Genomic DNA, 12,330 nt, shown 5'->3' on the forward strand with positions numbered 1-12,330 from the left:
TTGTCACTTGTCACGTCACCGGCCACACATTGCGGATTGTCACTTGCCACGTCACCTGTCAGCAGATGCGGATTGTCACTTGCCATGTCACCTGCCACACATTGCGGATTGTCACTTGCCATGTCACCTGCCACACATTGCAGATTGTCACGTCACCTGCTACCAGATGCGAATTGTCACTTGCCACACATTAAGGATTGTCACTTGCCACATCACCTGACACACCTTGCAGATTGTCACGTGCCTGCTAAGGTGTTTTGATTGTCTCTTGTCTCTTGCTTCTTTTGTCCGAGTCAGGCAGCAGAGAGATAATGTAATCTCTATGCTGCCCACGCTGCCTGCATAGTGAGGGCAGAAGTTACTGCAGGGATGTGGGGGCAGTGAGAGATGTCATCTCTCTGCTCCCCTGCCCGCCGGTTCGCTGATTGGCCAGCCGCCCACTCACACCTAGCCTGCTCTCACCCGCCCACACACTGAGCCACACGCCCGCCCACAAACCGAGCCGCCTGGTCCTGCCACAGAAGCCGCTTGCTCCCTCATCCGCCCGCAGAGCCGCCTGCTCTCTCTCATTCACCCGCAGAGCCGCCCGCTCTCTCTCATTCACCGGCAGAGCCGCCCGCTCTCTCTCATTCACCGGCAGAGCCGCCCGCTCTCTCTCATTCACCGGCAGAGCCGCCCGCTCTCTCTCATTCACCGGCAGAGCCGCCCGCTCTCTCTCATTCACCGGCAGAGCCGCCCGCTCTCTCTCATTCACCGGCAGAGCCGCCCGCTCTCTCTCATTCACCGGCAGAGCCGCCCGCAACAAATTTCTCGGGGGTGGCAATTGCCCCGTTGCCCCCCCCCTGGATCCGCCCCTGGGTTTAACAGGACAGGTTCCACTCAGAACAGGCCTCGCCACGGTCAACCAAATAAGTTGAGTGCATGTACTCAGTGTCATATCCAGAGGTTGTCTTTGGGAAATAGACATATGAGTGCTGCCAGCATTGCTACAGAGGCTGAAGGGGTGGGGGGGGTCAGCCTGTCAGTGCTCAGACCATGCGCCGCACACTGCATCAAAATTGGTCATGCATGGCTGTCATCCCAGAAGGAAGCCTCTTCTAAAGAAGTAGGCCCGCAAACAGTTTGCTGAAGACAAGCAGACTAAGGACACTTAACGTTACACTGCTATCTCGGTCTCACTTTATGTCTTTTGAGGCTAAACACTATTTCTTTTTCATCCACATGGTTTACCTACTATCGTTACACGATTTTGGGAACTTTTCCTCAGTTTATCAGTTGTGTAATTACCCTATTGTTAATTTATTAATTTTTACAGATATTCCTGGGATTTACAGTACGAAATATACATACCACAGCTGATAACTGGAGATCCTATCTTAGTGGTTTACTCATTGGTTGCTGGTGCCGCCGTCGTGCCTCAGGTGCTACTGCCTCAGCTTCCGGGGATGACGTCTTCTATAGTACCTCCCACTATTGATATCAACAATTTTTACCCATATACTACAGCTAGGTGAGAGTATTCGGGATCTTTCATGTTCCCCCTCTTTTTTTCTTGTTTTATACTCTCTTTTTTACCATCATATCATTTTGGCATTTCTACTCTATTATAGATACTCCCAAACTCTGCATCTTCTCCTGATGAGTGGTATTTTAACCACAAAATGCGTAGAGCTTTCCTATGATGCTACGTCACAGCGTCCACATGCAATATCTGTATTTTAACTATAGCTTATTTTAATGAATCAATCCATCAATGTTATCATGCCTATATGTTACCATTACAATTTTGGTCTACATACCCAAGGTCCATTACTATGTATATCATAGACCTATTATTTAATTTTTCTACTATTTTACATGTGTATGTATGCCTTTTGTAACAATAAACAATGTTTATACTGATTGGTTCATTTAACTTAGTAGTGTGCTTCATATAAAGTCCCACAACCCCTCTCCTTTTTTAAGGACATGGATTACTGGAACCATATCCTGTGGTCTAATGAGACCAAGATAAACTTATCTGGTTCAGATGGTGTCAAGCATGTGTGGCGGCAACCAGGTAAGGAGTACAAAGACAAGTGTGTCTCAAGCATGGTGGTGGGAGTGTCATGGTTTGGGGCTGCATGACTACTGCCACCACTGGGGAGCTACAGTTTACTGAAGCAGAGCATGATCCCCCTCCCTTCAGAGACTGGGCCACAGGGCAATATTGCAACATAATAACGACCCAAACACCCCTCCAAGATGACCACTGCCTTGCTAAAGAAGCTGAGGGTAAAGGTGATGGACTGGCCAAGCATATCTGCAGACCTAAATCCTATTGAACAGCTGTGGGCCATCCTCAAACGGAAGGTGGAGGAGCGCAAGGTCTCTAACATCTACCAGTCTCCATGACAACAGGTGATGTCATCATGGAGGAGTGGAAGAGGACTCCAGTGGCAACCTGTGAAGCTCTGGTGAACTCAATGCCCAAGAGGGTTAAGGAAGAGCTGGAAAATAATAGTGGCCACATAAAATATTGACACTTTGTGCCCAGTTTGGACATTTTCACTTAGGGGTGTACTCACTTTTGTTGCCAGCGGTTTAGACATTAATGGCTGTGTGTTGAATTATTTTGAGGGGACAGCAAATTGACACTGTTATACAAGCTGTACACTCACTATTTTACATTGTAGCAAAGTGGCATTTCTTCAGTGTTGTCACATGTAAAGATATAATAAAATATTTACAAAAATGTGAAGGGTGTACTCACTTTTGTGAGAATATATATATACAGTGGGGACGGAAAGTATTCAGACCCCTTAAATTTTTTCACTCTTTGTTATATTGCAGCCATTTGCTAAAATCATTTAAGTTCATTTTTTTCCTCATTAATGTACACACAGCACCCATGTTGACAGAAAAAAAACACAGAATTGTTGACATTTTTGGAGATTTATTAAAAAAGAAAAACTGAAATATCACATAGTCCTAAGTATTCAGACCCTTTGCTTGGTATTTAGAAGAAGCACCCTTTTGATCTAATACAACCATGAGTCTTTTTGGGAAAGATGAAACAAGTTTTTCACACCTGGATTTGGGGATTCTCTACCATTCCTCCTTGCAGATCCTCTCCAGTTCTGTCAGGTTGGATGGTAAACGTTGGTGGACAGCCATTTTTAGGTCTCTCCAGAGATGCTCATTTGGGTTTAAGTCAGGGCTCTGGCTGGGCCATTCAAGAATTCAAGAACAGTCACAGAGTTGTTGTGAAGCCACTCCCTTTTTTTAGCTGTGTGCTTAGGGTTATTGTCTTGTTGGAAGGTAAACCTTCGGCCCAGTCTGAGGTCCTGAGCACTCTGGAGAAGGTTTTCGTCCAGGATATCCCTGTACTTGGCCCCATTCATCTTTCCCTCGATTGCAACCAGTCGTCCTGTCCCTGCAGCTGAAAAACACCCCCACAGCATGATGCTGCCACCACCATGCCTCACTGTTGGGACTGTACTGGACAGGTGATGAGCAATGCCTGGTTTTCTCCATACATACGGCTTAGAATTAAGGGCAAAAAGTTCTATCTTGGTCTCATCAGACCAGAGAATCTTATTTCTCACCATCTTGGAGTCCTTCAGGTGTTTTTTTTAGCAAACTCCATGCGGGCTTTCATGTGTCTTGCACTGAGGAGAGGCTTCCGTCGGGCTACTCTGCCATAAAGCCCCGACTGGTGGAGGGCTGCAGTGATGGTTGACTTTCTACAACTTTCTCCCATCTCCCAACTGCATCTCTGGAGCTCAGTCACAGTGATCTTTGGGTTCTTCTTTACCTCTCTCACCAAGGCTCTTCTCCCCCGATAGCTCAGTTTGGCCAGATGGCCAACTCTAGGAAGGGTTCTGGTCATCCCAAATGTCTTCCATTTAAGGATTATGGAGGCCACTGTGCTCTTAGGAACCTTAAGTGCAGCAGATTTTTTTTGTAACCTTGGCCAGATCTGTGCCTTGCCACAATTCTGTCTCTGAGCTCCTCAGGCAGTTCCTTTGACCTCATGATTCTCATTTGCTCTGACATGCACTGTGAGCTGTAAGGTCTTATATAGACAGATGTGTAGCTTTCCTAATCAAGTCCAATAAGTATAATCAAAACACAGCTGGACTCAAATGAAGGTGTAGAACCATCTCAAGGATGATCAGAAGAAATGGACAGCACCTGAGTTAAATATATGAGTGTCACAGCAAAGGGTCTGAATACTTAGGACCATGTGATATTTCAGTTTTTCTTTTTAATAAATCTGCAAAAATGTCAACAATTCTGTGTTTTTCTGTCAATATGGGGTGCTGTGTGTACATTAATGAGGAAAAAATGAACTTAAATGATTTTAGCAAATGGCTGTAATATAACAAAGAGTGAAAAAAAATTTAACGGGGTCTGAATACTTTCCGTCCCATATATATATATATATATATAATTTTTTTTTTTTTTTTTTAATATAAACATATCCATCAGGGAGATAGCAGCAACATTAGGAGTGGCCAAATCAACAGTTTGGCACGTTCTAAGGAAAGAACGCACTGGTGAGCTCAGCAACATAAAAAAGGCCTGGACGTACACGGAAGACAACAGTGGTGGATGATCACGGGATCCTCTCTATGGTAAAGAAAACCCCATTCACAACATCCAGACAAGTGAAGGATACTCTCCAGGAGGTGGGTGTATCATTGTCAAAGTCTACAATCAAGTGAAGCCTTCACGAGAGCAAATATAGAGGGTTCACTACAAGGTACAAACCACTCATAAGCCCAAAGAATAGAAAAGCCAGATTCGACTTTGCCAATAAACATCTAAAAAAGCCAGACAAGTTCTGGAAAAGCAGTCTTTGGACAGATGAAACTAAGATTAATCTGTACCAGAATGATGGGAAGAAAAAAAAAAAAAGTGTGGAGAAGGCTTGGAACAGCTCATGATCCAAAGAACACAACGTCATCTGTAAAACATGGTGGAGCTTGCACTGTGATGGCATGGGCATGCATGGCTTCCAGTGGCACTGGGTCATTGGTGTTTATTGATGTGACAGAAGCAGATGGATGAATTCTGTAGTAATTAGAGATATACTCTCAGCCCAGATTCAGCCAAATGCAGCAAAGTTGATTGGACGGCGCTTCACAGTAGAGATGGCAATGATCCAAAACACACCAGAAAAAGCAACTCAGGAACTTTTGAAGGAAAAGCAGAAGTGGAATATTCTACAATGGCCGAGTCAACCACCTGATCTCAACCCAATTGAGCATGCATTTCACTTGCTGAAGGCAAAACTAAAGGCAGAAAGACCCACAAACAAAGAACAACTGAATACAGCTGCAGTAAAGCATGGTAAAGCATCAGAAAGGAGGAAACCCAGTCTTTAGTAATGTCCAGACTTCAGGCAGTAAAGGATTCTCAACAAAATATTACAAATGAACATTTATGATTATATTAATTTGTCCAATTACATTTGAGCGCCTGAAAAAGGAGGGACTGTGTATAAAAATGGTTGCAGTTCCTAAAATTTGTACTTGATATTTATGTTCAACCCCTTGAATTAAAGCTGAAAGTCTGAACTTCAAATTAATTTGGATTGTTTCATTTTAATTTCATTCTGGTGGCATACAGAGCCAAACCGTATGAAAATTGTGCCGGTGTCCAAATATATATGGACCTAACTGTACATACAGTATCTCACAAAAGTGAGTACACCCCTCACATTTTTGTAAATAATTTATTATATCTTTTCATGTGACAATGCCGAAGAAATGACACTTTGCTAGAATGTACAGTAGTGAGTGTACAGCTTGTATAACAGTGTAAATTTGCTGTCCCCTCAAAATAACTCACACAGCCATTAACGTCTAAAACGCTGGCAGCAAAAGTGAGTACACCCCTAAGTGAAAATGTCCAAATTGGTCCCAATTAGCCATTTTCTCTCCCTGGAGTCATGTGACTTGTGAGTGTTACAAGGTCTCAGGTGTGAAAGGGGAGCAGGTGTGTTAAATTTGATGTTATCGCTCTCACTCTCTCATACTGGTCACTGGAAGTTCAACATGCCACCTCACGGTAAAGAACTCTCTGAGGATCTGAAAAAAAGAATTGCTGCTCTACATAATGATGGCCTAGGCTATAAGAAGATTGCCAAAACCCCGAAACTGAGCTGCAGCATGGTGGCCAAGACCATACGGCGGTTGAACAGGACAGGTTCCACTCAGAACAGGTCTCGCCATGGTCGACCAAAGAAGTTGAGTGCACGTGCTCACTGTCATATCCAGAGGTTGTGTGAGGGCTGGGCTCAGCCCTCCCTTCTCAGTGCTCAGCTGTCGGTTAATTGCCAGCACTCATCGTTCCTCAGTGCCTCACCTGGTGATCATATCCTGCTTGTCAGCCAGCCTCTTCTGGCTATTTAAACTGCCTGGTTCATATCTCCCATGCCTTTGCCTTGGTCAACATATCTGAAGATTCTCTGCTGTGTTCCTGTTAAAGACTTGCCCAGCTACATCCCTTCTGGTTCCTGATCACGTTTGCTGATCTCTGGCTTCCTGATTTATTGGCTTGCACCGACTACCAGCTTGATTACAGAACCCTGGATAGGTTTTGACTAGGTTTACTATTTGCACCATTTTTACCACTATATTAAAACGGTGATTTTTTACTGCATTTTCTGTCTCCGATTCATGGTTCCTGAGAGTAGGCGAAGGCCATGAATTCAGAAGATGCAGGCAATCCCCCTAGTAGTAATATTTTTTCCAGATTAAAAATGAGCAGGATCACCGCATGGACAGTGGCAGCTGATGCTTTTTTTTTTGCGGGGGGGGGCAAACAACCCATCCCCCCACCCCCCGCTGTTTGCCGGTCGGTCCGGCACTTACCCCTTTGTGGCGAGTGGCAGGCAGCTTAGTGCAGCGGCTCGGCTCCGAGTCTTCTACTCCATGGCTGGTTCCAACTCCTCCCCTCCTCCTAGGCATCCAATAGGATCATCTGTCCTTTCAACAAATCGGGTGACCGGTGTCAAAACCCGCCTCCTGATTGGTCGGGAAGAGAATTAGCGTTACAACAGCGAATATTCATTCGCGGGGGGGTGGGCAGGGTTTGTGGTGCCTGTAATGGACGTGCCGCCCCTACGCCTGGATCAGTTTGCCATAGCGTTACAGACACTCCTGATTCGCACTGCTCACCTGGATCCTTCCACTGTGGCTGTTCCGGTACAACCAGTGTTTCAGGCCCTCCCTGCTGCTGCTCCAGTCTCTGTGCAGGCACCTGCCTCGAATATTACCTCTGTAAGAGGTATGTCTGGTTCCGCTCCACTTCCCCAGCGATTTGGAGGTGATCCAGTACAATGCAGAGGGTTTGTCAACCAGGTTGGATATACTTTGAGATACTGCCCCAGGCGTTCCCCACGACAGATGCAAAGTAGGCTTCATAATTTCTTTGCTTTCTGATAGAGCCTTGGCAAACCCTCTATGGGAGACACAAAAACCCATTGTCCCGAGTTACCCATAGTTTGTGGCTTCCTTTAAAAGGGTATTTGAAGTTCAAGCTCGCTCCACTTCTGCTGTAAAAAGAGCCTCATGTCCATCAGAGTATGAAAACTTATGCCAATTACGCCATTGAATTCCATACTTTGGCAGCAGAAGTCGCTTGGAATAATGAGGCCCTCGTGACTTTTTTTTCATGGTCTCTCAGATAACATCAAAGATGAAATAGAAGCCCGAGACATACCTACAGATCTGGAGAAGGTGATCATGTTTGCCATTCTGATTGACTCCAGACCTCGAGAGAGACCTTCCTTTAAGGAGCAGTTGTGGAAGCCTCCTGTACGTTTGGCTCCGAGCTTTGCAGTCCCACCCTTGCCTCCCTCACCTCCCAAGCCTCCTGGTACCAATTCGCCAGGTGAAGTAGAACCCATGCAGATGGGCTTAACGCGTCTCTCTGCGAAGGAGAGGGCCTTTAGGAGGAGGAAGAGATTGTGCCTTTATTGTGGCCAGGTGGGTCACTTGTTGAAGTCCTGTCCTACCCGTTCGGGAAACGCTTGCACCCGAGGTCCTGTAGGGGACAGACCTTAGGTGGCGCTGTTACGTCCCCAGTTATCCTGAAGGATAACCCTATTGTTGCGGTTACCCTTTCTTGGTCTGAGTTGTCCATCGAGACACAGGCTCTAATCGACTCCGGGGCTGCAGGCCTGTTCATAGATAGTGCCTTTGTGTCTAGGAACTCGATTCTGCTGCAGCTTCGTGCCACTCCACTTGCCATTGAGGCTATTGATGGGAGACCTCTACAGCCCACCCACATGACTCATGAGACTGCTCCAATGACCATGGCCATAGGGGCTCTTCACCATGAGATAATTCAATTTCAAGTTATTTCCTCACCCCATTACCCGGAGGTCTTGTGCACCTGTTTAATCACCTCCCTGCCAGAGGAGTACCGCAAATTTGACGATGTCTTTGACAAAGGTCAACCCGATAGTTTGCCTCCACACCGGTCGTATGATTGCAAAATTGACCATCAATCTGGTGCCATGCCTCCTCATGGCCAGGTTTACCCTTTGTTGGTCTCGGAGGATAAAGCCATGGGAGACTATGTTGCTGACGCACTTTCTCGAGGGCTCATCCGCAAATCCTCATCTCCTGCTGTTGCTGGTTTCTTCTTTGTGAAAAAGAATAGTGGAGAACTAAGACCTTGTATCGATTATAGGGGTTTGTCACGTACCTGGTGGTTGAGCCCGATATGCAGAGGGAGGCCTCCCATACGTCCCCGATTCGCAGCATCTGGTAGAGCAGACAGGAAGCACAGGAGTACAGGACAGCACAAATGCCTGGCAGGATCAGCGGCTGGTGGGCAGGTCTGAAGCTCCGGAAGTTGCAGAGACAACTGGAACAGCAGGTGGGATGCAGCAGACTGGAAGCTGAAGCAGCATGGCAGACACTCACAGGATGCAGGTGGATGGTCCCAGGGAATGGAACACAGGCAGGTCAGACAGGCCGGGTCATACACAGACGAGCAGTACAGGAGCAGATGCAGGAGGCTGAAGAAGAGTCACAGAACAAGCCGGGTCGGTAACAGACTGGTACGGATGAGCCAGAGGATCAGACAGTAGTGAGGTTGTGGACAAGGCCGAGGTCAGATGATGGCGGATGGCAAAGGATAGTCACAAGGCAACCCGGGTAATACAGGAACGGATCAGGAACACAGCTATCTCTCAGGGAACGCTGTAGATCAGACAGCAAGATTTCCTTGTCATGGCAGAGTTTAAATAACACGCCTGGCGCTGGTAATCGTGCGCGTGTGTACGCACAGGCACCACCGCAAGCGTGCACCCACTTGTGTAGAACTGTTGCTGCCAGCAAGCCTTTCCTCCGGATGCCCAACCGGGCCAACTTTTCAGGGGGGGCTCTCTTGAAGGACTGGATTAGTCTCTTGGCATAAATGTTATCTTCCGGTTCCCAAGAATTTTCTTCTGGGCCGTAACCCTTCCATTTTACCAAGAATTGGATCTGATTATTTCTTTTCCGGCAGTCCATGATTGCTTCCACCTCACATTCCTCTTCCCCATTAACAATCACAGGCTCAGGGGGATCCGTACTTTGTTCTGAAAAAGGATTAGCAACAGCAGGCTTAAGTAAGGAGACGTGGAAAACGGGGTGTACCCGAAAGGAATCTGGTAGTTCCAACTCGTAGGCCACCTCATTGATAGTTCTCTTCACTGAAAAAGGACCCACAAACCTAGGACCAAACCTCTTACAAGGGCAAGCTAACCTTAGATCCACGGTGGATAGTCATACCTGATCTCCGGGCTTCAGGGCTAATTCTCCCCGTCTCTTCCTATCAAAGATCTCCTTGATAGTTGAGTTGAGTTCTTGCGCTTTAGCCATAGTTTCCTGTAGCAGTTTATCATTGAAGAAGTTTATGGTTTCTAGAGAGGCTGGCACCAAGCATTCTGGAAGGGAGTTAGGCAAGAATGATGGATGGTACCCGTAGTTGGCGAAGAAGGGAGTTTGTTTTATGGAAGAATGAGTAGAGTTATTGTATGCAAATTCAGCCAGTGGTAATAGGGAAATCCAGTCATCCTGGGAAAAAGAAGAGAAGCATCACAGGTACTGCTCAAGAGTCTGGTTGGTCCTCTCTGTCTGCCCATTTGACTGTGGGTGGTAGACAGAGGAGAAGGACAATTCGATGCCGATGTATTTGCAGAATGCTTTCCAGAATCTGGAGGTGAATTGTACTCCCCTATCCAAGATGATGTTGGCAGGAACTCCGTGTAGTCTGACCAGCTCCCTGATGAAAACCTGTGCCTTTTCAGGGGCAGATGGTGTTCTTTTCAAAGGAATGAAGAGTGCCATCTTGGATAGGCGGTCTACAACTACAAATATGGCGGTATGACCTTCTGTGGGAGGAAGCTCCACAATAAAATCCATGGAAATAAATCTCCAGGCCCTGTCTGGAACAGTAAACGGCTTGAGCAAGCCCCAAGCTTTGGTCCGGTTACACTTGCTTCAGGCAAAGATAGGGCAAGATTCCACATAATCTTTACAGTCTTTTGTTACCTGAGCCTGCCAGAATGTGCGCTGCACCAGGTCAGCGGTTTTGGAAGTGCCCAGCAAAAACATGGTTGTGACAAAGTTCAAGTATGGTGACCTGGAGACTCTCGGGTATGAAGATTTTATCATTATGCCATAGCAGGCCATCTCTTGCAAGTAACTTTGTTTCGAGGGGGGGGGGGGGGGGGGACGGACGATGGAAGCCTGTTTGACCCGGGCAAGTAGATCTTTCTGCACCAGAAGAAAATTTTCCATGAGCAGAATGGTATCTGGAGGCAGTTTTTCTAGAGTCACTGAACATACGGGACAAGGCATCTGGTTTTGTGTTTTTTGAGCCGGGCCGGTATGTAACATGAAAGGAAAATCTAGAGAAGAATAGTGCCCACCTGGCTTGACGTGGTTTCAAACGTTTTGCAGTTCTCAGATATTCTAGATTTTTGTGATCTGTGTACACTAGAATTGGGTGAGCTGCACCTTCCAGCAGGTAGCGCCAGTCTTCCAATGCAGCTTTGATTGCCAAAAGTTCCTGGTCCCTGAAATCATAGTTCCTTTCTGGGACAGACAACTTAAAAGAAGGCAATAGGGAACAAGAGGGACTTGGGTCCTTGGCATTGTGAGAACACTGCACCGACAGCAATTTCAGAAGCGTCAACCTCCAAGACAAATGGCAGGCCAGGGTCTGGGTGTTTCAACACTGAAGCAGAGGTGAACAGTTTTTTGAGAGAGTCAAAGACTGCCTGGGCTTCAGGGGTCCAGTGGAAACGGATTCCTTGCTTGGTAAGCTGGGTAATAGGGGAAATAATGGCTGAAAAACCGTTAATGAATTTTCCATAAGAGTTCGCAAATCCAATGCACCGCTGAATCCCCTTCTTATCTGTCGGGGCAGGCCATTCCAAAATAGCAGAGAACTTTTGAGGGTCCATCTTGATGCCTTTGATGGAAATAATCAGTACCAGAAATTGTATGCTTTGTCTTTCAAACTCGCACTTTTCGGCTGTGGCGTATAGGCCGTGTTGGTGGAGGCGACCCAGAACGCACTAAAACGTGTTTGGGATGACTGTCAATGGATGAGGAGAAAATCAGAATGTCGTCCAGGTAAATGATAACAAACAGGTCTAAGTATTATCGAAAGATATCATTGATGAAGTGCTGGAAGGTGGCAGGAGCGTTGCACAGTCTGAATGGCATCCCCAGATATTCAAAATGTCCAAATCGGGTGTGAAAAGCCGTTTTCCACTCGTCACCCTTCCTGATGCGGACCAAATTATACCCTCGAAGATCAAATTTAGTAAAAATGGTTGCAGCCCCCAGCCTCTGGAAGAGTTTGGGTACTAAGGGGAGAGGATAGCGATTTTTTATGGTAATTTTATTGAGTTCGCGATATTCGATACAGGGTCAAAGAGTATGGTCTTTTTTCTCTATAAAAAAGATGCCAGCTCCTGCCGGAGAGGTGGATGTGCGGATGAATCCTTTTCTCAGGTTATCATCGATGTACTCCTTGAGTGTAACTAACTCTTGCTTGGTGAGAGGGAAGATTCTCCCAAAAGAGATCTCAGCCCCAGGGAGGAGTTCAATAGGGCAGTCATACACTCGGTGAAGAGGAAGTGTCTCTGCACCTTTTTTACTAAACACATCCAGAAAGTCGTGAAACACCTCTGGGACTGACTGGCAGATCTCAGAGTCCAGACGTAGTAAGGAAGAGGAGTTGTTGGAAACTTCCTGAAGACAGTATTGGTGGCAATAAGGAGATTGGAAGGTAACCTCTCTGGTGGCCCAATTGATGTGGAGGTTGTGGGCC

The 12,330-nt window shown here is 46.5% G+C and overlaps 1 protein-coding gene across 8 annotated transcripts in view; it reads right to left on the reverse strand.

Moving 5' to 3' along the window:
- SH3GLB2 (SH3 domain containing GRB2 like, endophilin B2) overlaps positions 1-12,330 on the reverse strand; it is a 175,152-nt gene that overhangs the window by 64,699 nt on the left and 98,123 nt on the right. The gene's annotated exons all lie outside the window — the stretch shown is intronic.

Source organism: Aquarana catesbeiana, linkage group LG09 (genome assembly GCF_042186555.1).
Source record: "Aquarana catesbeiana isolate 2022-GZ linkage group LG09, ASM4218655v1, whole genome shotgun sequence".
NCBI classification, from domain to species: Eukaryota; Metazoa; Chordata; class Amphibia; order Anura; family Ranidae; genus Aquarana; species Aquarana catesbeiana.